At 35.0% G+C, this 27,623-nt stretch overlaps 1 long non-coding RNA gene across 1 annotated transcript in view; it reads right to left on the bottom strand.

Annotated features, from left to right (window-relative positions):
- Positions 1–18,613, bottom strand: part of LOC126949370 (uncharacterized) — a 34,548-nt gene extending 15,935 nt beyond the window's left edge. The window contains exon 1 of the long non-coding RNA XR_007723689.1: positions 18,517–18,613. This is a non-coding gene — a long non-coding RNA (uncharacterized LOC126949370). The remainder of the gene's footprint in view (positions 1–18,516) is intronic.
- Between the last annotated feature and the right edge of the window lie 9,010 nt (positions 18,614–27,623).

Raw genomic sequence — 27,623 nt, 5'->3', positions numbered from 1 at the left:
TTTTCATAGTGAAAAAAAAGTCTCTGATATGGTATGGCTGAGTCCCCACCCAAATTTCATCTTGAATTATAGTTGCCATAATCCTCACATGTCATGGGAGGGACCCCAGTGGGAGGCAATTAAACCATGGAGGGGTTACCTTCATGTTGTTCCTATGATAGTGAGTTCTCATGAGATCTGATGTTTGTATAAGGGGCTTTTTCCCTCTTGCTCACCCCTTCTCCTTCCTGCCACCATGTGAAGAAAGATGTATTTTCTTCCCCTTCTGCCATAATTGTAAGTGTCTTGAGGCTCTGCAGAACTGAGTCAGTTAAACCTCTTTCCTTTATAAATAACCCACTCTTGGGCAGTTCTTTATATACAGAATGGATACAGTCAATTGGTACCACAGAGAGTGGCATGCTGCTGTAATGAATCCCAGAAATATGGAAGCAACTTTGGAACTATGTAACAGGCAGAAGTTAGGGCTCAAAAGAAGACAGAGCATGTGAGAAAGTTTGAAACTTTCTAGAGACATGGAGGGCTCAGAAGACAGAAAGATGTGGAAACGTTTGGAACTTTCTGGAGACTCATTGATGGCTTTGACCAAAATGCTGATAGTGATATGGACAATGGAGTCCAGGCTGAGGTGGTCGCAGATGGAGATGAGGAACTTGTTGGGAACTGGACTAGAAGTCACTCTTGCTAGGCAAAGAAACTGGTGGCATTTTGCCCCAGTCTTAGAGATCTGTGGAATTTGAGTTTGAGAGATGATTTAGGAGCAGCAAAGCATTCAATATGTGATTTGGGCACTGTTAAAAGCATTCAGTTTTATTTATTTACAAAGATATGGTTTGGAATTGGAACTTAAAAGAGAAGCAGAGCTTAACGTTTGGAAAATTTTCAGCCTGACAATGGGATAGAAAAGAAAAGTCCATTTTCTGAGGAGAAGTTCAAGCTGGCTGCATACATTTGTGTAAGTAAAATAAGCCAAATGTTAATCACCAATACAATGGGGAAAATGTCTCCAGGGCATGTCAGAGGTCTTCATAGTAGCCCTTTCCATCACAGGCCTGGAGGTCTAGTAGGGAAAATGGATGGGCTCAGGGCCTTGCTGCTTTATGCAGTCTTGGGAATTGGTGCCCCAAGTCTCAGCGACAGTGAAAATGGTCAAAAGTGGAGCTCAGCCTGTTGCTTCAGAGGGTGCAATCCCCAAGCTTTGGTGGCTAACACATGGTATTGGGCCTGTGGGTGCACAGAGGTCAAGAAATGAGGTTTGGGAATCTCTACCTAGATTTCAGAGGATGTATGGAAGTGCATGGATGTCCTTGCAGAAGTTTACTGCAGGAGTGGAGACCTCATGGATAATCTCTGCTAGGGCAGTGTAGAGGTGAAATATGCGGTCGTAGCCCCACACAAAGTCCCCACTGCAGTGCTGCCTAGTGGAGCTGTGAGAAGAGGGTCACTGTCCTCCAGAACCCAGAATGTTAGATCCACTGGCAGCTTGCACCATGTGTCTGGAAAAGCCACAGACACTCAACACTAGCCTGTAAAGGCAGCTGGGAGAGGAGGTGTACCCTGCAAAGCCACAGGGGTGGAGTTGCCCAAGGCTGTGCCAGATGACCTGTTTCATATGTGTGACCTGGATGTGAGATATGGAGTCAAAGGTGATTATTTCAGAGCTTTAATATTTAACTATTGCCTTGTTGGATTTTGGACTAGCATGGGGTCTGAAGTCCTTTCATTTTGGCCAATAGCTCCCATATGAAATGGGTGTATTTACCCAATGCATCTATCCCCATTATATCTAGGAAGTAACTAACTTGCTTTTGATTTTACAGGCTCATAGGCAAAAGGGACTTTTCTTATCTCAGATGAGACTTTGGACTTGGACATTTTGGTTAATGCTGGAATTAACTAAGACTTTAGGAGACTGTTAGGAAGGCATTATTGTGTTTTGAAATGTGCAAACATAAGCTTTGGGAGAGGCTAAGGTGGGATACGGTTTGGCTGTGTCCCCACCCAAATCTCATCTTGAATTGTAGTTTCCATAATTTCCATGTGTTGTGGGAGGGACCTGGTGGGAGGTAATTGAATCATGGTGTCGTTACCCCGATGCTGCTGTTATCATGATAGTGAGTGAGTTCTCATGAAATCTCATGGTTTTATAAGGCAGTTTTCCCTCTTTGCTCAGTGCTTTTCCTTCCTGCTGACATGTGAAGGAGAAAATGTTTGCTTCCCCTTCTGCTATGATTGTAAATTTCCTGAGACCTCCTCAGCCATACGGAACTGTGAGTCAATTAAACCTTTTTCCTTTATAAATTACCCAGTGTTGGGCAGTTCTATATAGCAACATGAGAACAGACAAATACAGTCTCTAGCCTAATACAGACCAATAATGAAAAACTCACAGTGTTCATTATAATTAATCAGAAAAAAATGAAAGCTTTTTCTGTAGTTACAAAGCAAGGATACCCACCCTCATCACTACTATTTAACATGGTACTAGACCTATTAGCAACCTATTTTGTTGAGCACTTTTATTAAGAAACAATGTTGAAGCTTGTCAAATATGTTTTCTATATCTATTGGGTTAATCATGTGGTATTTATCTTTCTTTATGATATTATGGTGTATCTCATTAATTGCTTTGCATATGTTAAACCAAATTTCTATCCCAGGGATAAATTGTAGTTGTTCATGGCATACAATTTTTCTAATGTGTCGCCGAATTTGGTTTGCTAGTATTTAGGATTCTTGCCTATAGATTTATTAAAGATATTTACCTGTAGTTTTCTCTTTTTGTGGTGTTTTTGTTCTGGTGTTAGGATGATGCCAGCCTTGTAAGTGAGTTTGAAGTTATTATTCCTACTTCTATTTTTTGGAAGAGTTTGAGAAGGATTGGTATTATGCATATTTGAATATTTTGCAGAATTCAGCCATAAAATTTTCTGGTCCTGGGCTTTTCTTTGTTGGGAGGTGTTTGACTGTTACTTTTATCTCTTTATTTGTTAATAATCTGCTCAGGCTTTCTCTTTCTTCTTAATTCAGTCTCATAGATTAAAGTTTCTATGTATGTATCAGTTTTCTCTAGATTATCTAATTTTTGGAATATAATTATTAATAAGATTTCCTTAAGGTTCATTTTATTCCTGTCTGCAAGTTGACATGACCCTATGTATAAAAAACCCTAAAGATGCCACTAAAGAACTGTTAGAATTAATAAACAAATTTAGTAAAGTTTCAGGATATAAAATCAACATACATAAAATAAGTTTGATTTTTTACACCAACTAATGGTATGCTCAAAAAAGAAGTCAAGAAAACAATTCCATTCACAATAGCATCAAGAAGAAATAAATACTTAGGAATATATTTAACCAAATAAGTGAAAGATGCTTATACTGAAAACTATGAAACATTCATGAAGGCAATTGAGAAAGACACAGTTAATGAAAAAAATATCTAGTTTTTGTGTGTCAGAAGAATTAATATATTAAAATCTCCATACTACCTAAAGTGATATACTGATTCAATGCAATATTTGTCAAAATTGCTCTGACATTTTTTACATGAAAAGAAAACAATTCTTAAATTTGTATAGAACTACAAAAGACCCCAAGTGGCCAAAGTAATGCTAATAAAGAAAGTTAAAGTTGAAGCCATCACACTCCCTAATTTCAAGTTATATTAAAAGCAATGATAATCAAAACAATATGGTACTGACATAAAAATATATGTCTGTACTGACATAAAGAGCAATATAACAGAAAAGACAGCCCAGCAATAAACACAATCATATATGCTTACCCAATTTTTGCTCACACCCCAATAAGATACAATAGATAAATGGTAGTCTCTTCAATAAATGGTGTTAAACAAACTGGATATTCCCATGCAAAAAAAAAAAAAAAAAAAAAACAGAAAAATGAAACAAAGAAACTGGACCCTTGTATTACACTATACACAAAAATGTGCTCAAAATGAATACTGAAGAGCTGAACACTAGATCTGAAACTCCCAGAAAAAACATAGGAGTAAAGTTCCTTAATATTGGCCTTAGCAAGAATTTTTGGGTTATCTCATCAAAAGCACAGACAACAAAAGCGAAAGTAAACAAGTGGGACTACATCAAGCCAAAAAGCTTCTGCACAGCAAAGGAAACAATAAACAAAATGAAAAGGCAGCCAGTTGATTGGAAGAAAGCATTTGTGAGCCATATATCACGTAAGGGGTTAATATTCAAGATATCTAATGAACTCAGATAACTCAAGATCAAAAAACAAAATAATATAATCAAATTGATCCAAGGACCTGAATAGGCATTTCTCTAAAAAAGAAGTAAAAATGGCCAACAGTATAGGAAAAGCTGGTCAGTATTAGGAATCATCAGGGAAATACAAATCAAAACCGCAATGAAATATTACCTCACACCAGTTAGAATAGCTATTACCAAAAACACAAGAAATAACAGTGATGGCAAGGGTGTGCAGAAAAGAGAACCCTTGTAGTCTGTTGGTGGGAATGTAGATTGGTGTAGCTATTGTGGAAAACAATATAGAGATGCCAAAGAAATTAAAAATGGAACTGATGTATGACCCAGTAATCATTTTGCTACATATATACACAAAGGAAATGAAATCAACACCTCATAAAGATGTACGCACTCCCATGTTAATCACAGCATTGTTAACAATAGTCAAGATACGGAAACAACTGAAGTGTCCACAAAGAGAATGCACAAATAGTGTCCAATGAATTTGTGGACACTTCAGTTGAGCGGATAAAGAAAATGGATACAGAAAAATATTTGTGTGCGTGTGGTGTGTGTATAACAGATTATTATTTATTCATTCTTCAAAAGGGAAATACTGCTATTTTGACAACATCGATGAAGGACCTAGAGGACATTATGCTAAGTGAAATAAATCAAGCACAGAAATAAAAATACTGCATGATCTCACTTGTGTGTGGAATCAAAACACATACACACACACACTCAAATGTCTCCCCTAAATTCTCAAATATATAGAAACAGAGAGTAGAAAAGTGGCTTGGAGGATGGGAAGATGAAGGTCGAAGGGTACAGTGTCAGGGAGGATAAATAAGCCTGGAGATCTAATGTACAGCATAAGAACTATAGTTAATAATATTGTGTTATATACTGCTGGGAGTTTGCTAAGAGAGTAGACTTTAGGTACTGTTATCACACACACACACACACACACACACACATGCACACAAAGAGTATAGACGGATATGTTAATTTACTTGACTGTAGCAATGGATATCCACATGATGGATATGTTAATCTGCCTGACTATAGCCATCATCTCATTGTGTATATGTATAGCAATACATCATATTATAAATCTAAATATATACAATAAAAATACATTTGATAAATTTCTTTTTATTATTTATGCTTATTTTAATTGTACCCTTTTGATGATTTTTCTTTCATTTTTTAAAATAAGTATAATTTCTTAAAGCAAAAAAGTACAGAATATTAAAGATAGTGCAAATGGGTCATATTCTTATACCAAACTAGGAGCTAAAAAGCACTCCAGTTTTACGTCAGACTCCACGACCTCATTCGCTGAAGGTGCAGTCCCGATGGTTAGTTTTTGCATGGAATACACTTAGACTTAATTTTAGATTTGGGGTCTTAATAGACTGAGAGTTGTTCATCTGAAGCTTAAAAATGACAAAATTGTTTCATGAACTAGAAAAAACCCATGTCAAAATCTGCCCAAATCAGAATTATATTCATATGTTCTCTATATATTTTGAAAATATTAATTACTTAAAGCACTGTTCTAATATTCAATCTCTAATTTCAACCTTTAAATCTTATGTCAACACAAAATTGGTCTTTAGCATTAGTAAAAAAGCCATAATCAAATTGAACCACGCATCTTGAAAATAAACTGCTGAATTATTAGGGGTCTTTGATATCTCTGGAGACTGAGTTTTTGTACTAAATTTTAAAATGTGAATATAGAACATGAGTTTTGATCAATTTAAATTATGACTGATTTATTCTTGGTCCCAGTTGTGTGTGTGCAAAGCACTAACAGAAGTGCGGTTCGATAGAGAAATGACTTTTGCAACTGATGCAAAGCAGCTGAGACAAATTTGTAAAGTACTTCCTGCCTCCAGTCCAGAGAAGCTAAGCCATTACTAGTTCTATTCTATCATACAGTATAGTGATTGCAATAAAGCTAAAAGCCTCGCCCATGATTAGATAATGTGTTGGGGAAGCTTTATTATCTATTGACCCTACCTGGAATGGCACAGAATACAGAGCAAAGCTCCCGGCAGTCTGTGGAATGTTTCTGAAAACAATCTGCTAGTTCAGAGAAAAACATATGCCTCTGGGCTGAAATATATATGCCTTTTTGTTCTCTCTACGTCCACCAAGTCACAAATTTAGATCAAATTCTAATTCTAGAAACTTTCAAAGGAAGTGTAGTATTTTTTGTTTCCTTGTTTTTAAAATCCTACAGAAAATGTCAAATTAATAATTATATTTTATTTTGTCTTTTTCTAAGAAAAACTATATAGTTTTATTCATAAATACTATATCAACAAAATACCCAAATACATGGAATAAAATATTCCTTTGTCCCAGTGGGGTAAACAGTTTATCAGCTTTCCTTTGGGGAATCATTTTAAAAATCATTCATTGTCATTGGGAATGAGATGTGAACAGGAATGCCAAATGTTGAGGGTATTTGGGAATCTGAATATTGGGTGCCTAGATAATAGCAGTGACCAGAGTCCTACTGTTTTGCTCGAAAGGCAGAAGAGTAAGTGTTGCCCAAGGAAAAAGGATTGCTTCAAGATAAATTATTAATATGAAAATGGTGGTCTTCCTTCTTTTTTATTTTTCATTTTGCTGTTTTTTGTTTTGTTTTCCATAAAGTACCCAAATCTCACCTAATCTCTTTTAACAGAAACAGAAATATTTATACATTAATTTATACTATTAAGCTAGTGAAATAATATATTATTTCTCATAAGAATAATTACCTCTATGTAATTTTAGAAAAAAAGAAGACAGGACTTAACAGAATGACAACATAAATTATTATGGAATGTCCGAATTTAGCAACAGGGGATAGATTTGGATGAAAAACTTTCAGGCTCATGTCAAGGCTCCCTGTGCAGACCCCTGTGTATGTCGCCTCACTTTAAGAAAATCTCGTAACACAGCCAAGAAATGTGGCACGAGCTTTCTGATCAATTAGCCAGTAGCATTTGAAAACATGTATTGGAGTACACAGAAGCACTTTGGCACTTTGTGATTTTTGATTACTTATAGTAACTACATCATCATCAAGACTAAAGGTAATTTACTTCCAATATTTAATTCCATTTTAGTATATACCTGAGGAACTCTTTCTACTTGTAAACCATCCTTCCTCCCTAGTTATACTGGTCAGTATTCTCATCTAGAAATTTAATTATAATGAAGTAGACTAAGCACTGGTGTCACTTAATGTTAACTGGAGCCTGGCTTTTTTCTCTAACATAAGCTATTTCATACATAATTGTGAAAATGCAAGAGATACCTGCAATGCCTTCTGTCTCCTTATTCATATTTGGTATCTTCTTTTCACCCTAAACTAAATGTAACCCATTCTGCCACCTGAAGAGAACTGTTGGATAATAAAGGATTTGATAAACTAATTCAAGCTGAGATATTAAGCTCTCAAGATGGATAATTATAACTTTTGAATACTGATTAATAACCAAAAGGAGAGTATCTTCCATATCATTGCTTTCTTTTTCCTGAAAGTACACTTATGCCAGACAAATACGTTCACATCGCTTACCTCCATGTTTTCCAATTCCGTTATGCATTATATCACTTAGAGGGCCGTATAAACTACAGATAATGAGACTCCTCAGATGATTCAGTACATCTGAGAGGGAGCCTGGGAGCCTGTGTTCTGAAACATAAACAGGTTTGAAAACATCTGATTGTCACTTCTCTGAATAGTAGTTTATTCTGTATGAATTTAAGACTGGTGTGAGTGATTGGGTTTATACCTTATAATATATTTACTATTAATTTGCTTTATTGAATATTTTGATAAATTCGGGAGATACTGAACATTGGATCAATATTGAGTAAGATGAGTCAAGGAAGGGTTAGCTCATGATCTACAATTATGATTTCACCTTTTACCAAAGTCAAAGTGTTCCCTCTTTTAAAAAGTCATTATCACTCTACTATGGCAAAAAGGTAGTTCCCTCTAAATAGCTTAATACATACTTAAAAAAAATGTTTTAAACATGAAAACATCAGATTCCCAGATGTGGTTTTAATGAGAAAACATACTGGCAAAAATGCCTACAAATGTAACAACGTTTAAAATAATGTTGTGATTGTATTCATTGGAGGAGCATTTGCATACATTTTCACGTGGGGCTGTATACTTGAGAAATAGTCAATCAATTTAGAGAAAATGCTTAGGGCACAGATATGTTCACTAGAGACTAATAAGTATTTAAATTCTGTCTCTTCCCTGACTTGCCACCCTAATTCAAGAGGTATTATGAAATTTTGATTAATTAGACCACAGCAAGTTTACCTAGATATGTTTATTCCCATCAATATGCCAAAAAAAAAAGAGAAAAGTCACACTCTAAGTAGCAGATGGCATCCTGGGTGGCAGGCAACTGCAGTAGTTCAGGAAGTGTTTTATTTAACATTCAGTGTACCTCTCGTACAAGATCCATGCAATTTTTTGTTTGTTTTAATTTTGTTTCACAGTTGAGTATCATTGTATTATTCTTTGAGTGTTCAGTTTATTCTCACTGCTCATCTGTGTCATGCTCAACTATTTTCTGTAACTAGAGAAGTCTCAAAACAGGTGTTTAAAAACGCTGCTATTTTCCATTTGGCCCGCAAAGAGAGAACAATACAAACAGCCATTTCCCTTAGCTTTGGCTCTGCACCAGTGAGAAAGTGCCATAACAGAAGCAATCACTCAGAGAGAAAGTAACATGCATTTCCTCTTTTGGGAAAGCTATGGGGCACTTGAAAGATGATTGGTTTGTGGGACTGGCACTATGAAATTGGAATGCCCAGATTCCAGCTGTGATGAGAATAGAAAATCAGGAACAGGTGGATATACATATATGGGTGTATATGTAATATTAAAATATGTATGTCTGAATGACACTATTTTCAGTGTTTCATTATATCTTTTATCTTTTTTATATCAGTCAACAAAAGAGGGCACTTTATCCCATGAGCCCAATCTCTGTATGATCTTCAAATATTCTGTTCTATCAATCTCATCCTTGCCAGCTCCTGTAACTCTTTACCTTTCCTTCTATTTATGGTTTTCAAACTCAAACTGTTTTCTGATCATCCTCATAACTTTTTCACTCTAACAGAGACTTCCCCCCTCTTGAAGGCACTCGTGTTCCCCACAGCTTTTACAAATTCGATCAGGTTTTGTTTCTCCCATAATTCTCATAAAACTGAGCCTAAAAGTAAGGTAGGTGATCTCCTTGCAATTTTTTTTTATGTTTAGTCTTCAACAATTGACTAAAACTGTTATTGCAAGTGCCATTAAAAAAAAATCTAATTAGTTTTCTTCATCTCTACGAGTCTTCGTCTTTATTGATCTTTACGTGGCATTTGATCTCATTGATGATTGTCTCCCTTTGATGCACTTTCTTCCCATTGCATCCGAATGCCACTCTCATGATTTTCCTACTTGATCACTAGTTAATCTCTGTCATTCTTTTGGGGACCTCTTCTCTTCTTTATGGCATCAGTTGACATGCCATAGGACATTAGAGTTACAGTTATCCTTAGAGCAGTTCTTGGCCTCAGTCTTAAATTTGACATTTAGGTCATCAGAAAATCCTGTTGAGTCTTCTTCCAATATCTCCAGAACATGACTTTAAGTGTTACTTCCTATTACCTACCCCTCCTGCCTGCATTAGTGGAATAGGCACAGAACTGGGCTATTTGCTTCCACTTTTACCCCTTAAATTAGATAGAGATAAAAGAGAGAAACAGGGAATCATGCGTTTACAAAACTCTTGAAGAAAAATAGTCTATGTGATTGCCTTAATTTTTAATTTTACTGTCACAAAAAGGAAGAACTGCTGCTGTCTTGGGTCAAAAAACTGTAGAAAATAACGGATAACTTTAAAACATCTTTGCAATTCTAAGGTGGACGAAATAGCGGGGAATCTCAGAATGTTAAATTTTACATCTGAGGAGCCCATGTATCTATCTTCTCACAATGATCAACAGAGGAAGAAGAAAAAACATTGCTCTGTCTCTCCTGTGCTTTCTGACCATAAATCTTAAGGTCACTTTACTTACACAGTAAATTTGTAGTTATTAGACCCAGTTTCCTTTACTGATTTTTATTCTACAGTTCCTGTAATTCATAGTAGACAGTATTACTTTCATAATATTAGAAGTTGGTATCCAAGCACAGAATATCTTATATTTACAAAGAGTTAGATAATCATATAATGTGACATCAACGGAAGTATAATTTCACTGTAATAGTGCACTCACAAAGGAAGTTATATTTTATCAAATCAGTAATGGCAGACATTTACTGTTTCGATACTGTAAAGATAACATGGATTGCTACAGTTATTTAAGTTGTAGCAAGCAAATGTAATAATTTATAATTAAGCAGTGTACATTTGTATACCAACTATAAATACTTGAGTTGTCTGAAATACATTTTTCCTTCTCCACTTTACTGAATATTGTAAAAAGACAAAAATAAGTGGGAATCGTAACAAATTAAACACTATGAATTTGTAAACAAGAAGTTGATAATATGTCTTTAATCATTCAAGTTCTAACTCCTTTAAAATTAAAACTCATATGTAGTATGATCTTGATTACACAATTGTCTATCCTCAAAAACATTGAAATACATGAACATATACATACTATGATTCCTTGTACAATAAAAACAGAATAGCATTAACACATTATTAAAAAGATTGATTTTTTAAATTGTAAAATAAATTATGGTTGTACCTCTGATAAATCCATAAAAATATAATTCACTCTTTAAAATCCATAGTGTTTTCAATTATGTATGCAACATATGTCATTTAATTTTTTTTTTACTGCAGAACATTCAGATTTTTGCACCTCTGAAAAATGTTGTTATAAACTTATAGAAATAGATCTATAGATTTGAGATGACAAGTAAACATTGATGTAGGCCGGGCGCGGTGGCTCAAGCCTGTAATCCCAGCACTTTGGGAGGCCGAGACGGGCGGATCACGAGGTCGGGAGATCGAGACCATCCTGGCTAACACGGTGAAACCTCGTCCCTACTAAAAAAATACAAAAAACTAGCCGGGTGAGGTGGCGGCGCCTGTAGTCCCAGCTACTCGGGAGGCTGAGGCAGGAGAATGGCGCAAACCCGGGAGGCGGAGCTTGCAGTGAGCTGAGATCCGGCCACTGCACCCCAGCCTGGGCGACAGAGCGAGACTCCGTCTCAAAAAAAAAAAAAAAAAAACAAAAAAAAATTGATGTAGATATTTGCTTAGCTCCTTATGTATAACAGCTTCCACTTATTTGAACTTGTGAAAAATTTTATATTTTTGTTTCCATTGCAATTTGAGTACAATTAATAGTTTTAATTTTCTGTCATAATGTAATTGACTTGTTTAATGTGAAACTATTAACCACATTTATTCACAGACTTTATTTCTAATAAGTATAATACATTAATAAAATACTTTTACATTAAAAAAACTAAGCAAAGAATATTGACCTATTAACACATCCTTTAAAATACTGGATTTTTAAATGAAGTGAGATGTCTAGTTTTTATTATAGACATTGGTGTATGTAACAAAAATGTGAAGTGGATACTCAGCTTGTCCAGTATCTAAATAAAATGGTTTCAAAGAAGCACAAATCAGCAACTAAGTTGAGTTAAAACTCATTTTAATCATTAAACCATGCCTTGAGGACATGGAAATCAAAATGAAAACAATCTTAATGAAAAAAATATACTTAATACTTTTCTTAAAGTCTTACCCACTGTCGATTTTCCCTACATGTTGATGATTCCCCCTCAAATATTAGCAGTCATATAAAACTCATTTTATCCAGTTCATTTGGCATTTCTTCTTAATTCCACAATTTCCCTAGAGCCCTCTTAAGTAATTTCAACTCTATTCTGAAAAAAATTTCCCCTCTGCCTCTTCTTATTATTTTCATTATTCAGTTTCATAAAATGCCAAAGAATATGTTGGAGAGAAAGGCAGATGTTAAGAATATTAATACATTATTAATTTTTGTCCCAGTCATATTGATCACTAGAAGTTATACCTTTCGTAGTTGATTTCATTCTGCAGATCTTCCCATGGTGGTCAACTTATCAGAAATGTGATAACTTAGGAATGATTTGGTTATTCTTCACTATTCAAACAATGTATATGTTTACACTGCTCACCTGCATGTAAGCATTAATCTTATATTCAATATATATATATGGGAAATAACTAACACATCAATTAATTATACTTTTATTTTCTATTTCTATTGTAAAATATAAAACATCTTTTAAGTAAATCCTATCTATTTAGAAATACATATACAAAAATGTTGTCCTAGAGAGAAGGCTTGCTATTAAGGTAAAATAATTTCACTCATACATAAATGTTCAAAAATCACTAGTCCATCTCGAGATTTTTGTTCCAATAAACAGATTAATTATTGTATACATAATCATAAGTTTGAACATAATTACTATAAAGATAATCTTCTAAAGCCATGATGTAGTCTTTCTATTATTAGATATAGATAACACTATTATTAATAATAATTACTATCATTTGATATTCCATTTACGATAGTTTGTATTACTTATATACCACTAATGCTCTGTAATTTAAAAAAATTAAAAAAATAGTAGTTGGGTCAATTATAATCTCAATATAAGATTTTAAAATGTATCAAACTTTTAAACAATTGAGTTTAACAGAATCAATATTCTTCTCTAGAATGTATACTTAACTACCTAATATAAAAAGATTTTATTCATTTCATTATCTAAGGAATTTAATTGGTAAATTAATTGTGGGGAAAAGAAAGAAAGATCAGACTGTTACTGTGTCTATATAGAAAGAAGTAGACATAAGAGACTCCATTTTGTTCTGTATTTGAGATGCTGTTAATCTGTGACCCTACCCCCAATCTTGTCCTTGCAAGAGACATGTGCTGTGGTGACTCAAGGTTTAAAGGATTTTGGGCTGTGCAGGGTGTGCTTTGTTAAACAAGTGCCTGAAGGCAGCTTGCTGGTTAAAAGTCATCACCATTCTCTTAATCTCAAGTACCCAGGGACATGTACACTGCCAAAGGTCGCAGGGACCCCTGCCTAGGAAAGCTAGGTATTGTCCAAGTTTCTCCCCATGTGATAGTCTGAAATATGGCCTCGTGGGATGGGAAAGACCTGATCGTCCCCCAGCCTGACACCGTGAAGGGTCTGTGCTGAGGAGGACTAGTATAAGAGGAAAGAAGGCCTCTTGGCGGTTGTTGGCGGTTGAGATAGAGAAAAGCATCTGTCTCCTGCCCGTCCCTGGGCAATGGAACATCCTGGTGTAAAACACGATTGTATGTTCTGTTTACTGAGAAAGGAGAAAAACCGCCTTAGGGTGAAAGGTGGGACTTGCTAGGGCAATGCTGCTCTTTTTTTTTTTTTTTTTTTTTTTTTTTTTTTTTTTTTTTCTTTTTTTTTTTTTGAGATGGAGTCTTGCTCTGTAGCCCCGGCTGGAGTGCAGTGGCCAGATCTCAGCTCACTGCAAGCTCGCCTCCCGGGTTTACGCCATTCTCCTGCCTCAGCCTCCGGAGTAGCTGGGACTACAGGCGCCCGCCACCGCGCCCGGCTAGTTTTTTGTATTTTTTAGTAGAGACGGGGTTTCACCGTGTTCGCCAGGATGGTCTCGATCTCCTGACCTCGTGATCCGCCCGTCTCGGCCTCCCAAAGTGCTGGGATTACAGGCTTGAGCCACCGCGCCCGGCCGATGCTGCTCTTTATGCACTAAAAAGGTTTACGAAGATGTTTGCATATGCATATCAAGGCACAGCACTTTTCCTTAAACTTATTCATGTCACAGAGATCTTTATTCATATGTCTTACTGCTGACCTTCTCCCTACGATGATCCTATTATCCTGTCACTTCCCTTTTTCTAAGATAGTAAAGATAATTATCAATAAATACTAAGGCAACTCAGGGAACGGTGCCGGCATGGGTCCTCGGTATGCTGACTGCCGGTCCCCTGGGCCCACTTTTGCTTTCTCTATACTTTATCTCTGTGTCTCATTTCTTTTCTCCAGTCTCTCGTTCCACCTAACGAGAAACGCCCACAGGTGTGGAGGGGCAGGCCACCCCTTCATTAATTATTCAATTAATTACTATTGATTCTATAGCTTGTTTGATAAATGAGACCATCATACCATAGTATCGATACCAGATGAAATAAAAGATAATTCAATAAATCAGGATTGATGAGGGTGATCCTTTATTAGAAATTCAACAGCTTTTTGCTCTTAGATAATTCACCGTATTCTAAAGGAAATTCTAATTCCTATGAGTAAATTGTTGAAAGTGAATACAGTCAATAGACCAAAAGCTTACAAAATGTAATTTACAAATACTTATTGAGCATGTGTCCTTAAGGCTCTCTGTGAGGCACATCACAGTCTTTTGACAAAGTTCTGAGTGAGGAAATTCTAAACTGACAACTTCTAAAGTTGTTACTATAAAGTCTAGAAATCCCATGCAGTATTTTAGAAACTACACATACAACACACACAGGCACATATAGGCACACACAAACAATTTTATTGTAATTACAAGGTAAAACCTGTAAACACTAAAGATAGTGTTTGTGTCTTTTGAGTGTATGTTCTTAATTTTTCTTTTTTCTCTTTTCCTAGGAAATGAATATGGTTCTTCCAGTGTAACCTAATTTATCCTGTGACATTTGTTTGCTTTCCACAAGAGATTCTATGATAAGCCATTCATTCCATAATGTAATTTAGAAAAACACTGGAGGTGATGTATGGTTGCTGTGGCCATTTTGGTCAAGAAGTAGAGAAGTAGAGTGAAAAAAAGAAGTAAGTAAGAGTAGAGTGAAAAAAAATGTAACCACCAAATCTTCATTGTAGAGTATGGAAAGATAGCTTGTCTTTGGATTTTGTGCCACCTGTCAGCACTGACTTTATTCATTGTAGCTTGTACTACCCATTAAAGCATCATTAAAATAAATTCTCTGAAAAAGCATGCTCATCTTTGCCTCTGATTACAAAGACTGGAGATTGTATATTAACGCAGATTTTAAGCATTCGTATCATAATTGGACACAAGCTGCTCTGAACATCTGTTTGTTATCAAGAATAAGAATGACATATCTCTTGTTATAGATTTGTTTAATGACCAAATTTTGAAATTATTCCCATAGTATACTAAGACTTTGAGCTGAGCTAGGAGTTGCAGGAAATTGGTGTGTGAGAAAAACAATGCTGCCTTCAAATTCAGCACATATAGATAGTTTCGGTACCAGAAAGGTATCATTTATGAAGGAATTTTGATTTAAAGTATGACAGTCATTAAAACTAGATTGGCATCAATACCTAGGTGCACAACCCCTCTACCTATTTGTATCCTCAGAATCTATTAAAGTTGTCATTAGTAATTACATGTTCCTGTTTTTAATCATTTTTAATCAGGTTTTATAAAGCCTGAAGTGTATGTATTTGTTTTCCATTACTTTAACAATTTATCATTGGTTAGTTAAGATGCATACTAATAGCTGTCTTTCTTTAAAACTCCTAGTTGTATATTATACACAGATTTACCCTCATTACCTAGTGATGTTTGGGAATTTGTTATGTATAATCCTTTAAAGTATAAATTCATTCATTTATTTCACAAACACTTGCTCTGTGTGTGTGTTTGACAGATATGTTCAGAATGAAGGGGACAGTACTGAGGAAGATGTGACCCTGATTTTATAAGAGTAGGGAAAGAATTAATCAAGTAATCAGAAGTGATGTATGAATACAAACTGCTACAATTGTTGTAAAGGAAAGGGCCTCTGTCCTATGAGGAAAGGTAACAAAGATTAGTAACTTAAGACTCGGAGGTCAGGGAAGTCATTCCTGCATGATTAAAACTTAAGCTGAGGTCTAAGGGATCTTGTCAAAAGGGACGGGAAAGGGGCAGAGGTGATGTAAGAATTTTTCAGTGCAGGATAACATGTGCACTGTTCATGTGGCAGGTCAGAGTTTGACACATTACAGGAATAAAAAACAGAACTAGTGTGATTGTGCTATGTGGAGCTAAGAGAGACATGGTGTGAGATGAGGATGGATAAGTAAACAATGGCTACCATGATGGTTACATAAAAATTTAGGTCTTTATCGCCAGAGCAATAGGGGTTTAAGGATTTTAAATAGTGATTTGACTATACCGTATTTAAACTTTGAAAGTATTACCTGGGGGATGGCATGAGAAGTAAGCGTTGGAGGATATACATAGTAAATAACTGAAGGGTAGTTAATGTAAATATTTCATGTGTGCCATAAAATATGATGGCAGATAAGAAAAATGTGCTCTATATTTAACTTTAAGAATAGCTACTGGGCCCATTTTCTGTCAAATTGCCTCATGTTCCCACTCATCATTTACATGAGAACCTCAGCTTTTAGAATCACTATATAATTAGGGGAAGAAAGCAAGTGAAAATCTGAAGGAAAATAGCCTGATCCCTGCTTGTTAGAGACAATAGATGTCCTCTCTAGACCACTGTTGCTTCATGCTTTATCCTTTCCATGCAAATGATTTATTACATTAGCCTGGAATCATCATGATTTTGTCCTTGGAACACTTTAAATAGATTAGAAAATTCCTATAATCCTTATTTTATTGATTGTTGAGTTTTTCAGAAACAGACTCACCATGGATGATTACATGTATTTGTTATATGATAATTAATGATCTTTACCAAAGAGATAAAATGTTCCTTAAAAAATTCACTCCCAAGACCCTGCCCCATGTACTTATTTTCTTTTCTGTAATGGTATCTTGCAATGAATTTGGACTGGAAAACACTTACAGAGTACATATTCTGGTGCTTCGGTTGAATTTTGAGTTTTTAGTGGGCAACTATGCCGTACAATGAATTATATTTGGTCAATGGTATAGATAAAATAAAGTTTTAGAGACAAAAGTCTCCAGGGAAACAAATACGATCAGAGTCAATCAATCCTGTGTCTGGTTATATTTGCACGAAAGTAGGCAAAGTAATACCAAGTGTCTCTGTTGAACAGTCACAAATAAAGAACAATAAATCAAAAGATTGAGGGCAGAATTAGGTTACAAGCTTGTCTTTTGCTGATGATCTCTTATATTTTTATGCCAACCCCAGGGTGATATTCACCAACTGTTAACTTTTTCCTATATTTAAGAGTCAAGATTTCAGAATCAAAAGGTTAAAGTTCTATGCAAGTCTGGACTATAAGGATGTTGGAGTAAGCATCTCTCTATCAACCAGTCAAGAGACTATAGGCCATATCCAACTTCTAAACTTTTTCAAGATGATGACTGTGGTGGGCTTTTATCTGTAGAGCATCTAGGTTTGGGGAAAAAAAAAAACAAAACCCACAAATATCTACTCTTGAGTCAACTGCTTAACACATCAAAGGGCTATGATATATGAAATTATATACAGAAACAGAAAACTATGCTTTAGTAAATGGGCTTGGTTTTGTGTTAGTTGAGATGAGCCAATCCAAATGAACGTCTGCTTAACCACCTTGTTGTGCCCTATAGAGATAAGGTTGATTTGGGGTACTATGTCTGGCAAGTTTTGAAGTCTAAGTTTTCTGAGTCTGAACAGAATCCAGTAACAGTATGAGAAATCAGCATACCCAGAGACCTAGTATTTATTCATAAGGCTTCTTTACTGACAATAGCTATTGGGAAAACAATATAAGGAAATATTTCTTGAGTGTCTCATGTGCCAATCTGGGATCACCCAACTGATAGATATTAACACCACGACTCTGGTTCATTTATTTATTTATTTATTTACTTGTTTATTGAGACTGAGTTTTGCTCTTGTTGCCCAGGTTGGAGTGCAATGCGCAATCTTGCCTCACCACAACCTCTGCCCTTGGGGTTTAAGTGATTCTCCTGCCTCAGCCTCTTGAGTAGCTGGGATTACAGGCGCTCACCACCACACCTGGCTAATTTTGTATTTTTAGTAGAGACGGAGTTTCTCCATGTTGGTCAGGATGGTCTCAAACTCCTGACCTCAGGTGATCTGCCCATCTTGGCCTCCCAAAGTGCTGGGATTACAGGCGTGAGCCACTGTGCCCTGCCTAACTCTGGTTGACTTTTATGCCTTCCTTGCCCCAAACTCCTATATCCTCTGTATTAGTGTACTAAGACTACTGTAACAGAATACCATAGACTAGTTCGTTTAAAAAATATAGGTTATTTTCTCACAGTTCTGGAGCTTGGAAGCCCAAGATCATAGTGCTGGCAGGAAAAGCTGCTGGTGAGGTTTCTCTCCTTCACTTGCAGATGGGCATCTTCCTTGTGCCCTCCCATAGCCTTTCTTCTGAGCACGCACACTTGTGCTATCGCTTCCTCCTTATGTAAGGACAAAAGGCTCCACTGTAATAACCTTCATTTACACTTAACTACGTTTTAAAAAACCTATTTCCAAACATAGTCACACTAGGGATTAGGGCTACAATATATAAATTTGGAGAGAGGATACAATTAAATTCACAACATCCCCCAACCCTATCCCAACTTTTACATCCAAGTTGTAATTATTCTTGAACATACCCTGTAGAGGCCTCAGAAGGGACTTTTCCCAGTGTTTTAGAGTGATGTCTACATATTAAAACTATGTTGTGAGTTTCATTGTATCGTCACTGTTTCACTCTTTCAAGCAATTCAAGCATCAATTGAGTGTCTGTGCCTTATAAAAAAGTGTAACTGATTCTCAACTTACATATATTCAACAAAGTGATAAACCTAAGTAATATACTTCAACCTTAGGAGTCTACCTTTAAGAATTTCACTTGTTCCATAGTTTTACGAAGATTCAAAGTTGAAGATTTTATTGTGTGTATTTGTTTCTGTCTTTAAGGGCACTACAGAAGTTGAAGCTGAGGTCTACTCCATCCATGGCCACAGGAATATGATGTGCTATTTCTCCCAAGTGAGAACTTAATTATAAGTATATGATATTTTAATATCAATGATAGATGACCATACTCAGTCACATTCTGCAGAAAACTAGTGTATGAAAAAAAAAGAGCAATGTGTATTTCATAGCCCATATGTGACAACTAAATTATTTGAATTGTTAACAATGCCCAGGTCCATTCATTCATTCACAAAAGTATTTGCAATTATCAGGTATAGTTTTTATGATTTCTAGTGATAATTATTTTTATGACAGGAATTTTCTTATTTCACACACACACAAATTTATTATGGGCTGATAGCTTTAATTTTTCTCTGTAATAGGATTGAGCTATCTTCACTCTACCCAGAATCTGGGTTAAGGAATATTCTTAAATTCTGGCCAGGGAAGGAATAGAAACAGAGCTCTGACTGAATTTTTCACTGCATTGTTTTTCAAATATTAATATACTACTCACCATAAAGAAATAAAGAAATAAAGAATTGCCTATTTCTTCCACAATGGAATAAGTCACATTTGAATAGGAACCAAAGAACACCCCTGTTGTCACACAGTAAACTCACATTGTACACTTCAGGCAGAATTTAGTCATATAGCCCTGTTAGTGGCAAGGGCAAGCACATTACTTTGATAAAGTTGTGCTTTTGGCATTTGTGACAACTACTGGGCTTGGCTGTGGACTCCCTGGAGTTCCACTAAGGAAGGAGACAGAACAAAGATTATAATCCTTGCTCCAGGCAAGCTATGCTGCATAGACTTTATTCTAGGCCCTAATTTTTCTTTCCTTCCTTTGAAGATAAATGCTCCAAGTACTATTATTTGTCACTGTCACACACTTAAATATACCTTGACAAATAATGTTACTTTTTTAGTAATCTTTGACTCCTTCAATTTAAACAGCAATTTTCAAGAATGATCAGTCTAGGTTTTAAAAAAAGTTCTAACCTCAAAATTTTCATACTTATTTCAATCATGGCAAGTCACATTATTGGGGTATGTACCAAAATATTAGTAATTTTAAGGAATCAGATTTAAGAAATATTCTCATAGCTTCAAGATTTAACTAGGTTAAACTGATTTTTAAAATGGTAATAAAACAAAGTATTACCTGTATTTATTTTCAAAGTATTTTAAAACACAAATAGGTTCTAAGTGATCATAACCAAATATTCTCTCACTTTTAATTGAAGAAATTTATACCAGAGGACAACAGAGAAAATCTGATGTCACACAACTAGTTGACATGAAATCACTTCCATAGCCTACTTCACCAAATCACAAATTGAAAGCTATTTTCAAGTTTCAGAACATTTTTAAAGAAAATTCAATGGAATTGGGTTTTACAAAAGAAAATAGTTTTGTTTACATTTTTTTCCTGGCAAATTATTTTTCTTTACAAGATGTGAGGATTACAAAAGATCAGTAGACAATTAGAGTTTTATTTACAAATATTTACAGTATACTATCAGAAAAGCATCTATTTTAACTTAAAAGCAGAGAGATCACAAGAAGTGCAACAGGCAAGGAGATGAGAGGATTAGAAGGAAAAAGTCATTAAATGCAGAGTTATAAGTGCTTTGCCTGCATTCGATCATTACATCTGACATAATACTCTAAGGTATTTGCCATCATTAACTCTTATGTACAGACAAACTAAATCTTAGGGAGTAGAGAGGTTAGTGAAATTGGTCAAGATTACAAAATATTAGGCTGTGGATTTAGTATTTGATCTCAGGACTTCTGATTTTTAAGTTAACTGTCTTAATTCCTGCTGTCTGCTATAAATGAGGAAAGTTTTTATATATATATAGCTGTCCTTGAGTCCCCTTATGGAGGCAGTAGGAGGAAGACAGTACCTCATGTTCTGACATAATACTGTAATACATTTACTTAAAATTCATCAATATTCCCATGGTACACATTATTATTAAACGATGAAGAGAATGACACGAGTATGCGAGTGTATTAACTGGATATTTTTTCTGTCCATGAGCTATCAGATACAAAGAAACACTTTGTTTCTAGGTACAACTAGGCATACGCCAAAATAATGTTTAAAAAATTGTATCAGTAATGTTCTTGTCATATTCTAGTTATTTCTTAATAACTTTTTTTCAGTAAAGATAAAAGAAAAACAATGAGAAATCAAAAACAGAAACACAAAACAGAAACCACTTATACTACTGAAGAATCCTGAGGAGTACAACTACCAAATATTAAAACATATTATATGGGTCTTTTTCTAGTTAGGATATAAATGAAAATGAAAGTTTTCATTATCGCCATATACACTTTTAAAAATCCACTCTTTTCTTTAAAACCATAAGAGAGATCTGAAAATAAAGAAATATGAAAGCCCTGGAAACCATAAAGTTGAGCTATCCCTAGATAACTAAGGAACGAAAGATGTGTTCAGACTTGATACCAGATGATGTTGGGTACTAGACAGACAGAGGAACAATCCTACCATGGAATGATGCCTTTTTTTAGATTGGAAAACACTGGTCAATCTTTTGACACATTGGTTTGTGTGCTGGATTTGAATCTACAGTAACATCCAAAGCAAAGACAATGCTCTCTGCCAACTAATTATCCTAAATGGGGATTTTTACTGAGAAAATAGAGACTAGAGACAGGAGGGTGGAAATAAATCATGTGGTCGAGAAATCTTGCAGTCTCCTGACATCAGTTTCTGACAGTCCTGCACTATTAATATCTAACTATCTCAAAGTTTCCTGCAGCGTTGGAATCTCAGTGTGCAGTTATTCTATTAATGTGCATTCTCACAATCTCACAGTTGGGGTAATACAGTCCTTGATTTTTCTCAGCCTCAAAATCTCATGCTCTCATAGTCTTGAGGCATATCAGATTCCCAGTGTGGCATCTTCGTGTTCTAAAGGTTTTGAAGTTCATCTTATTTGTATTCTGACTGTTTTGAGATCGATAAGTTTCACAGTATTTTAGTTAAATGGCTCTCCTGAAGGAAAAGGCCTAAACTTACCTTTGAAGTTTGGAAAAGTTAGGTGATATATCCAACCAAAATGGCATTGAAAAGCAAATTTAATTCAATTTCTAATATGATCAAAGATATTAATCCAGTGGAGAAACAGGAAAATAGGTACTGTGCTGAAATTCAAGGAGAGGCTCTCCTAGTTTTCTGGTGCTTGCACTCTCAAGTTTCGCTTAAAGTGATTAAACTTCTACAGAAGCAACCCGAACAGGGTGAGAATTCCACTTGTAATTAAGTAATCTACATGATTAGACTCCGTTCCTGATATTTTCATTTTGTTGACCTTGTTTTTAAAAGAACTATGAGTGTTTGTGTGTATGTGCATGTGTGTGTAGTCATAGAAACTCTCTGATATTCTGACCATATCTTGATCTGAGAATGTAAAACTCTAAAATTTTTAATTTTTAAAATGCTCAGTGCTGTCATATTTTTCATTCTTGTGTTCATTAATTCCACTATAACAGTATTTTGATCACCTATCAATTCTACTAAATATTTGTCTACAATAGTTTATTCTTTAAAATTTGAAAGTTTTTAAATTTGCATGGATACACATTTGTACATATTTACACAACACATGTGATATTACAGTCATACAATGTGTAATAATCAGATTAGGATAGTTAAGATATCTATCATGTCAAACATTTATTTATTTGTGTTGGGAGCATTCCAAACTCCATAGTCACCCTATTGTGATCGTGAACACTAGCTCTTATTCCTTTTATCTAACTGTATGTTTTTACCTATTTCCCAGTCCCTCTATTCTTTCTTCCCACCATGCTTCCCAGCCTCTGGTAATCATCATTTTACTTTCTACCTCAGTGAGATAAATAAGTTATTTGTTCCATATAACCCTAGGGGACAATTTAAGTAACTATATTGCCCTTATATGCCATAAATTAATAGTATTCTGTTTTTAGGAATAAGGAAATGTTCTCTGATGTGATATTCAATGAAACCATATTTCATTCCTTAAAGGCTGACACTCACTTACCAACCACTGCTATCACTCAAAATACAGTGTAAGAAACAGGAGCCACACTAGGTATTTTAATAGAGATTAAATAGAGATAATCAGATGTTTACAAAATTATTAGAAGGACTAGAGGAGCGGTAGACCTTAATCTTAAACTGCAGGTCTGTCTACTAGAACTGACCCCCCAGGGAAGCTACTCTGAAGATCAGAATTTGAATTTAAGAATAAACTCTGTGCCTTAAACTGCTATGTAGAATTTAGAAATCCAAAGGCATTGCTACTACTCTATCTTTTAACATCCAGAAAGCTGAAGAATAGATACCATAGGGACTGCAATGTGGTATAAAGAATCTTCATGTTAATAAACATTTTTTGTGCAAGAAGGAAAAATAAAATAGCCCCTAAAGAGCAAGTAGCTGGCTTCTCTTTCATTTACCTGTAGTTTCAAATTCCACAAAAATGCATTAAATAGATGGGGCTTAATTTACAGATTGAAAAAGAATGGGATGATGGCTGATTTAGTTAATTCCTGGTGTTCACCACACTATACAAGAAAAACCAAAATATCCAAACACAGAATGTTTTTCTGTGTTATAGAATGATGATTGAAAAACATATATACACACAGATATATTATGCACATATAAGTTGACTTTTCCAATTTACCACCATAAACTATAGTGTTAGATGTGTGTTCATAAAGTTATTTTTAGTAGATAGAAATAACTTGGGCAAAAATGTGAGGATATTATCCTGACATCTATTTAAATTATGTCAATAATTTCATTCCTATGTTCACTAAGACAGAAGGTGAGTAGTGTGACTTCACTTGCCAGCATGGTGGGTAACTTGTACTTAAGGCTTAATATTGTTTTTAGAGGGTATTCATCTTTCACCTTACAGGAAAGGTAACTGGAAGTGCAGTTTTTAAACTGAAATAACTGCAAAACTGGGGGCAAAAAAACCATAGTGCATAAATACTTATGACCCCGATATCTCCCATGCTTATTTCTTAGGATTTTTATTTATTTACTTATCTAGACATAATATTGGATTGATGATTTCTCCATTTTAATGAGGGAAGAGCTGGCCTTTATACTGAGTGATGTAAACTATTTCCTATATAGTGAAATTTAAATGGCCATAATTGACCACTAGACATAAAAATTTCCCTAGCTACTACCTTATAACTTCTAAAGTTCTTGTCCTCAGCACTGATGACTGTAACAATATGGTTATCCAACTTAAAGGGTTGTGTTTGGATTTTGTACATATGGAATTGAACTATACTCACATAAACACATAAACATTTTTATTGCTGTTTTTCTATTTACTCTGCCTTTTCACAATTAGAATAATTTTCAGTGTTACATAATTGTGATTATTTTAAAGAATTGCCAAATTCTCTTTCAGTTTTCAAAATACTGCCTAATACTCTTCTTAGCTGGGTTGATGCCATTGAAAGGATTTAACTTTTTTTTTTTTAATATAAAACCTACTGCTCAAGAGATTTCAAGATCTCAAAGAACTGTGATAAATTATGAGTCAAATTTAGAACAACAAAATGTCAAGATTCTGATCTTGTGTCTTGTATCAAACGGGTGCTTTTGTTCCCACCAAGCAACAGAATAGGGCATTATGAACTGAACTGCGCCCCTGTCCATTCATATGTTGAAGTCTTATCCTCCAAGCTCCTTAGAATGTAGACTGTATTTGAAGACAGGGTCTTTAAAGAGGTAACTAAATTAAAACGAGGTCATTATGGTGAGACCTAATCCAGTGTGACCGGTGTGCTTACAAGAAAAAACAGATGTACAGAGGGAGGAACATGTGAAGATGTAGGGAGAAGGTGGCTATGTACAAGAAAATGAGAGAGACCCCAGAAGAAACTAACCCTGCCAACATTTTGATCTCAGACTTCTGTCTTTTGCAACTGTGAGACAATTAATTTCTGTTGTTTGAGCTGCCCAGTCTATGCTATTCTGTTACGGTAGCCCTAGCAAACAAATACAAATATGGCTTTGAGAAATCTGTGAGGGGATGTCAAGCACCTTGGTTGGAGATAAGGGTGGCTAAAATGTTGAGCACACTTTGTCTTAAATTACTTGCTTAAAGGGGCTGTAAGGATTAATGATTTCTCATTCAGAAAAACCAAAATCATGTGCACTTATTCTATTACTATTTTCTCAGGTGCCATATTTAATATGTAACAATGTAGGCTATATTTCCTAAGAGTTCATTCAACATAGTATATTATAGCTAAGAATTTCAACACTGCCATTTTTGTTTCTCCTAAGAAAGCTGTAATATAGCAAAACTCTTTTTCTTCCTCTCCCTCCACTCCTCTCTCTCTCTCCCCTTCTCTCTCTCTCTCTCTCTCTCACACACACACACGTTCGTACATGCAAAAGTGAATTTACTTAGACGCTAAAAGAATTAACCTTCAGAGCTGTCATAAGATCATGATCTGTAGCTAAATTTGTGTTTGTAAATTTATATTACTGTTATTGTATAAGAAATAGCCCCCCATACCAAAGTAAGATATTCCTTTGTGTGTGTGTATGTCTATATATAAATATGTTTTGTCTCTATTTGAACTAGAAAGATAATCAATGTTTATAATTGTCACCTTCCTTAAGCTCCGCAGTAGTTGACTACTTGATAGAAAGCACCACATCTTAGTCATCTTAGTTACTTCAGAGCCTTTTCAGATGTCCCACTACGTAGAAACGACTGTAAAAATAGTGTTGTTGAAAGAAAGGAAGAAAAAAGACAGAATATTCCAAAGAGAAATAAATAATTTATCAAAAATGAAGGGAATATAGATTCTTGAAGTTAAAAATATTAGAAGAAAAATGAATTTCAAGCATGCAGTAGTACAAAGTAAACATTGAAATGTACTTTGTAGACAAGATGATCTCATTATGAATGGAGATTATACAGTCTCATCTATGATACAGAAGTTTTAAACTGATTTCTAATAAGTAGAAGAAATGTATCTGTTTTGTTCAGTTGTTAGTATTTCATATTTATATATTAGGCATATTTCATTGAAATGCCCTTTAAAAGTCATTTTTATGTGTCTTTCTAATATGAAAGAATATTTAAAAAATATATCATTAGAGATACCTACTAGCTTTTTCACTAGTGTCTGCTTCTATGCATGCTCGATTTGATTTTGGCATCACTTGAGTAAGCATCAAAGGAACATAGATCTAAACTCAGGAGATCATTAATGAAAACTCAAACATGGCTTACCATGTTAGAGTCATAAAACTTGTGTGCAGATTACAGGTACGTTTCTTTTAATTCAGCTAAGAAGTTAGCTGAGGAGCCCACCATATAGTTCTGCCTTGATATCGTTCATATTTCATGAAGCATAATAAAGAGCAAACATGAGAATAGCACATCAACTGCCAAGAGTGGCTGAAAAAAAAATAATTGGCTGACTGAAATTGGCTGGCTAACAGGAACGTAAAAGCTTCATATTGTATGAGTATGTATTTTCATTGCTTGATCTCACTTAATAAGAAAAAAAAGTCCCCAAAGCTTGATTTCTGGGATCCTATAAACTATTACGTTTGGAAATTTTAGAAGCAAAGAATCTTAATTTATGAGCATTTGGAAACAAGGATAGGAATCAAGAGTGTTCGTTTATCAATAAGATTATGCTGATATTTTCTCTTTCTATTGCTGTTGATACATAGGGAAGAGAAGAAGAGAGATGCTCATTAGTTCATTTGCTGGCATTGTTCATGGTTTCCTTATCTAGAAGCCATGGTATAAAATGTTGGGGTCGTACATGTCATTTTATCTTGTAGGTTTATTTTCACCTTCAAAAAAGGCGGAATATGATGATCTATAATTAATTATATTTATTTATTAGATAGGACTTTCCCACCAAAAGGCATCTTCATAGAAAAATTTAGAGATGTCAGACAATATGATTATCCAACTTATAGAGTTGTGTTTGTTTTTTGTACATATGGAATTGAACCGCACTCACATAAACATTCATATTGTTGTTTTTTTCCATTTACTTTGCCTTTTCACAATTAGAATAATTTTCTGTGATATAATTGTGAATATTTTAGAGAATTGCCAAATTCTCTTTCAGTCTTCAAAGTTTAGCATGTTAGAGGTAGAAAGACATGAGCTTTCAGAGAGTAGCAGACCGTTACATCTGTCTGCATATCACATTGAGCTACACCGAGAAGCGGGTTGACTATTATAGAAGCAGGGAACAGTGATTACCAAAAAAATTGAGAATATTAAGTACACCCAAAGCATTAAGCTAAACTAAAGCAAGGACATATAAGTGGGGAAGGGCAGGCATCTGAGGATGTTAGTCTACACAGGCATGCAAACCTCAGGAGATGGGGTAGGAAATCACAAGAGAAAAA

Source organism: Macaca thibetana, chromosome 2 (assembly GCF_024542745.1).
Source record: "Macaca thibetana thibetana isolate TM-01 chromosome 2, ASM2454274v1, whole genome shotgun sequence".
Taxonomy (NCBI): Eukaryota; Metazoa; Chordata; class Mammalia; order Primates; family Cercopithecidae; genus Macaca; species Macaca thibetana.
Note: the sequence above shows the minus strand (reverse complement) of the source record. Positions and strands in the feature narration are given on the sequence as shown.